Source organism: Diabrotica undecimpunctata, chromosome 7, assembly GCF_040954645.1.
Source record: "Diabrotica undecimpunctata isolate CICGRU chromosome 7, icDiaUnde3, whole genome shotgun sequence".
Taxonomy (NCBI): Eukaryota; Metazoa; Arthropoda; class Insecta; order Coleoptera; family Chrysomelidae; genus Diabrotica; species Diabrotica undecimpunctata.
In genome coordinates this window covers 53,529,611-53,535,943 of record NC_092809.1, presented here as the reverse complement: position 1 = coordinate 53,535,943, position 6,333 = coordinate 53,529,611, and positions in this window count along the sequence as shown.

Genomic DNA, 6,333 nt, shown 5'->3' with positions numbered 1-6,333 from the left:
TGAAACTACTAACTACTACTAACTACTAACGTTAGTTAGTTAATTGAAACTACTAACTAATGTTTGTATTTTGAGAACGATTTCCGAAGTGGAAATTGAAACGTCAATAAACGTATTTTAACCTTTAATTGTGGCTTATTCCCAGTTAAATAGTAATTAAGTGATCAATGGTCTGTAATTCAAAATCCGGTTGAATATTAGTTACTGAAAGGTTAGTTAATATTTCATAACTTATTTTTTCATTGGGAAGTTTATTGTTTGAAGGTTGAGAGAATGCATTTTTAAATTTTCTTATAGTTTGCCAAATAGAGCTGATGTCTACGTTTCTATTAATACTCCCACAATATTCCATAAACTTTTGCTTCTTTATTGTTTTTAGAAGTCGTTTTGATTTAGCAATTATGTGTTTTGCATTGATATAATTATTAAGATTAAAATTATTTTTAAATTCCTTTAACGCTTCTTTTCTTTTATTTATTATTTCAGTGCATTCCTGGTCCCACCAAGGTACTCTTTTTTGATATTGCAGTTTTCTTATGCCTCTGCCTTGTTTATTTGGGATAGCAATTTCTACTGCTTGGTTAATTATACTTGTGAAGTGGTCATAGGATTGATTTTCTATATTTAAATGTTTTTCTATGTATTTACTATACTTGTTCCAATCAATTTCTCTAATGTTGTTTCTAAAATTTAAGTTTTTATTGGTTGTAATGCTTTTTCCTTCACTATAGTTAATTTTCATTAGAATAATTGTAGGAAAATGATCGCTACTACCACAATCTTTCAAGACATTCCATGTACATTGTATTGCTAGAGAGTCAGATACAAATGATAGATCTACAGGGCTGGATCCCTCTAGTGGGGTATGAATTCTAGTGCTTCTTCCATCATTTAAGTATATATAATTAAACTCGTCAAAGATTTTTAATAAAAGGTTACCATTTCTATTACTTACTTGACTACCCCAACATGGGTGATGTGCATTCAAGTCTCCCATAATGAGCACATTGTTCCAATTATTATATATATATTCAAAAAAATTATATGATAATTTATTTTTTGGGTTTGAGTAAATGTTTATAATTGTATATTTATCTATTTTGATAGCTATATATCTAAAGTTAGGGCTTTGCCATTTGGAGTCTAAATTAACCCTACTGTAAATTAGATTATTTTTAATGAGTGTGGCAATACCTCCTGCTCCATTTTCTATATCTTCCCTAATTACATCATAACCTTTGATTCTACATATTTGATGAGGTTTAAGTTTGGTTTCATTTAACATAATGATATCAGGAGAATGTTCTGTTATCAAGATATTCAGGTTGTAATTATTGGATTAAAAGCCATTCATGTTCCATTACATCAAACTAATGTTTTTAAGTGACTTGTTGGTATAACTCATAATTTGTTTTATTTTTTTAATAATATTTGTCCTGATCGTCTAGATCAGGAACTGATTTGTTGAGTTCTGAATATGTTAATATTAATTCTCTAATTTTAATTTGTTCTTCTTTATTCATATTTGTAAATTTTCTGTATAAATCATCTATTGTATTACAGTAATTTTGCGATGCACTAACAGGCGTTGATTTATTAAAATTATGTTTTAAATTGTTGTTATTAATACCAGATATAGATGGAGTGTCATTAATTTGAACTGTACTATTTAGTTGAGATAATCTACCATTTTGATTTATTAATTGCGATTCATGTATAGTTTTATCATATGAAATATTTCTTTTCTTTATTGTTCCCGTTGATTTGGCTGCAAAAACGTAACTCCTTTTAGAATTTATGCACTGGCTTGCAGTAGTTCTTCTTTGATTAATATGAATACTGTTGTTTTCTGTATTTTGTTTTGGTTTTATACTTGGGAAGTTAGCCGGATGGTATTGACTATCTTCTTTTCTATAGTCTTTACTTAAATAATTTTTTGGTGCTAGTTGTGCAGCTTCATAAAATGATAAGTTTTCATATGCCATTAACTTTTTAATTTCTGTTTGTCTGGTATATTCAGGACACTTTTTATTAACTGAGTTATGCTCAGGACTCTTACAATATATACACATCGTTAGGCATTTTGCCTCTAGATGTGACTCTAATTCACCCTCTTCCACCTGTTGTCCACAATTATGACATTTTGGTTTAGTTCTGCAAAGAGTCCTGGTATGACCATATATCAAACATTTATAACATTGTGTGACTCTCGACACATATGGAATAATGTTGAATTTAAGATAACTAATTTTTATTTCTCTTGGCAATATCTTACCATCAAAAGTTATAAGTATTGTGCCTGTAGGAGCATATTCAACCGAGTTATCATCTTTAATAATTTTCCTGTTTAGTCTTTTGATGTCTATAACATCGAAGGGTGAGATTAATGATTTTTTGATTTGATCTTCGGTTAGTGACGGGTTAACATCTCTGATGATGTCCTTACATGTTATTTGATTATATGGAATATATATTTTATATTTATCTTTAAGATGGATAGGGTTATTAATAAAATTGTTAGCCGCTTCGCTGTTTGCGAAAGAAACACCAATTTTATTTATACCTTTGACTTTAACCTCCAAGATATCTTTTAAATTTAAATTGAAGAGGTCATTTGCTATTTGTAAATGAATATACTTGCCTATTTTGAATTTTTTCTCGATTCCTTCTACTACAACTAAGTATGGCCCTACAGCATTATTCTTGTATCTGTTGTCGCTTTGATTAAATTTATTTTTTTTTTCTCATTATCAGACTTATCATTTATTATTTTCATTATTCGAAATATCCATATTATCGTTTTCATTATTGATCGCTTGGAGATCAGGTGGCTTTTTCTTGCCGCCATGCGGTGACATATCAGTAGCTGATCAAAATTTTACTAATATAGAAAAAAATATGTAATGGAAAAGACTTACCAATGCTCTAGAAGTTATTTTATATATAAAGAGTCATATAAAAGTAGATTAATTATCTCTATCTCTTAAGACTCTTGTCTGAAATTTCTGAACTAGTGAACAGCATGTTCACTAGTTGTGCAAATAATAGGTTTTTAATATATATATTTTCATCCCTTCTGTAGAAGCCTTTTATAGTTGTATACAATGGTTGTATTTACTCTTTGTTTTTCAATGTTTTTTTGTAACTTTGACAACATTGACCCTTATCTGCATCTAAAATGATAATAATAAAATTTAGTTAAAAATATATCAGTAACAACTACAAAATGGAACCCATATTTAACTTTTTCTTTGTTTACTAGTTTAATAAAAAATGGTAATAATCCTTGATATTGAGAACTGTTGCAGGACTTATAGAATTCTCTCAAATGATTATATAGGTTATTTGATCAGAGAGCGAATTAACTAGAAAAAAAATTACATTATTCGGAAGATTAGAGTAATTATCTGGCATAATAAACAATGTTTATGTACTTTGTAACAATATCTATTTTTATAATAATTTAATAACGATCCCATAAAATTTATGAAATGTTAATTATGTCGTCTAATCTATAAAAAGCGAAATCCTGTCTATACCGGAAAGTTTGTTCCCAACAAAGATAATTATCCTGTTTTATACATTTTGCAGTACATATCGCAAATAAAAGAATACAACCAAGAAAGTGCTATTTTAAGATAATAAAAATTGGTTTATTGAAACCTACAATCTGCAAATTTATTATAATTTAACCTACAAATCATTGGATTGTTTCGCAAATATTCAAGACCTTTGTTTGATAGAGGATTATAATTAAACTTCATAACACTTATTGCGAAACAAAAAGGCATCTATTTTAAAAGTACCCATATGAATAGCCTCGAAAAATGCCAACATTTAAATTCGATATAATGGAATCAGCACATTCTTGCATAATTTTTATCATTAGGAATCGAGATTCACAACGTGATCATTTTTTTATCATCCATTATAATAGTCAGACACGATTTGAAATAACACAATATTTAAACGTGCTCTCTCTGAGCTACGCTTGAACTATATTGAAGGCTAAGCAGTCGCAGCTTATTTTATACATTTATATAGAATATAATGCAGCTTATTTCTTTATCAATAAAATAAAATAGATGTGAAGGAAAATTGCAGTTTTTACCGTTTTTATTGTAAAATATTATCTCATAAAAGTAAAAATCTGCAAAATAAGCTCGTAATACTCATTTTCGAATTTCAGAATGAAAAAACGGTTTAATAATAATATTCATAATGTTCTCCATTGGAAACAATTTCCCCATTACTACTAAAAATGTTGATTGCATCGTATACGTTAATAACTTATCATTAAGCCTAAATTACTAAAACATTACATAATTATATAAGGATTCGACCGTTACTTGATGGAAGTTTATTTTATCAAGCAATAAAACACTGAAAACTTTTGTATTCAACACTTCAACAAACTTTTATTATAATAAATTACAACTACAGCTTTTTCAGCAGAGTGCCTTTCTCAAGTGATCTATTTTTGTTACATCATTTTTTTGTTGTTCTTTCTGTTGGTTGTATTTTTTTTTTTATGATATTGTTGTCCTGTTTTAGGCGTGACATCCCTTCAAAACATGGTTTGTGTTGTTTGGATGTCGGTATTGCGTCGCTGGATTATGTCTCACTGGTGGTATACATAGGTGGATGTAGTCCCGCGGAGGAGGTGGTGTCCAGGGTTGTCAGAGGTGAAAGGGTTTGAGCTATGGTCCTTTTAAAAAAATATTAGTAAAAAATATATAGTTATAAATTGTGAATAAATTTGATCAATAAATGTACAAATGTTGTGAATCGCGGAAAGGGTAGCTGTGGCTGTAACCTCACAATAGACAGGTATATTTGTGCAGTGGTATCAGAAAACCACAGAAAATCGATCCCTCTCTGTCCGTACCAAAGTTCGAAGTGAGCTATTTATTAGTTACGGCGGTAACAATGTGGTGTTGCCTCCAGGATATTAATGTATTCATCAGGGAGTTTGTTGCTGGCTAGAGTCAGCAATTACATGCCTTTTTGTCTCCTTTAATTAAGGAGAGCCTCTCATTGATGAACTGAATGTTCGATAGATGATGTATGATGGCGGAGGGGTAGTCGTGCCATTTGTAGTTTACTCTACGCAGGATTCCCCGTTGCAATCCCAGCAGTTGTTGTGTACCTATATGTGTGTATATATATTTGCTCTATATTCAATCACGGGCCTAATAAATATTTTGTGTGTATCAGTGTACGTGAGTGTGTCCGTCCAAATTTACCACAGAGAGCATTGAGTAAACCGACTCTTCTCCTCATCCTGTTTATTCTTATTATGCGTTAAACACTTGATAATCTTTAACTAAATAAGTTGAGGAGTGGAGAACTGTTTTCATCAAATTGGTCATGGAGAATTATATCTGTATTTTTTAGTTTGTTAATTTCCATAGATTCCAATAAAGATAGCTTAAGGCCTGTATTTTCAATGCGAGGAATTTGACATTAGTTATTAAAAGAATGATTATGATCTAGAAAGTGAAGTGCATAAGTAAAATTTGTTTTTTTATTATTATTAAAAGCCCGTTTTTGCTCTGCCATCCGTTTGTTAAAGATTCAAACAAACAGTTCATTCCTACTCAACTTATTTAGTTAAAAGCTATAAAGTGATCGTTACAATCTAAAGTTACAAAAGTAATCGGTATGAAGGCTAAAAAAAATAGATGCTTTGACTTCAGGAGAAAAAGGTGCTCTTGTAACCATTGTTTGCTGTATGAATGCAGCTGGTTTTTGTGCCTCTTCTATTAATTTTTCCGCACAAAAACATGAGTGAGCAATTCAAGAAAGATGCACCGCTGGAGACAATATTTGCGGTGCATCCTTCTGGTTGGAAAAAATTTAATCTTTTCACCCAATGGTTTCAACATAGACTGTTGTCGTCCTATAAAGTATAGCACATATATAGTAAAAAAATAAGATCACACAAGGGCAAGGCGAACCAATACAGAGAAAATAAAGAGAAATCAAACAAAAAACATGATCGGTTAAAGAATAGTGGATGGTGGATACATGGTTATAAATTGAAGAATTAGGCAAGAAATATGACATGTTCAATATGCAGAACGAAGTAGCTGGCCTGCATAATAAGAAAAACACTAATACTCTAGTAGAGAATTCTGGAAAAAGTATTATTGATAAACGAGAAGTACTTGAAACATGGAGTTATCATACTATTTAAAATCTGAAGTTCTTTATGTAAAATCAGCCAAAAACCAAAGAAAGCAACTGCACTAGACAACTTCCTAGCTGAGCTCTTAAGAATGATACAAGAGGACTACATCAGTGCTCTAGGTAAACTTTTTAATGACGTGG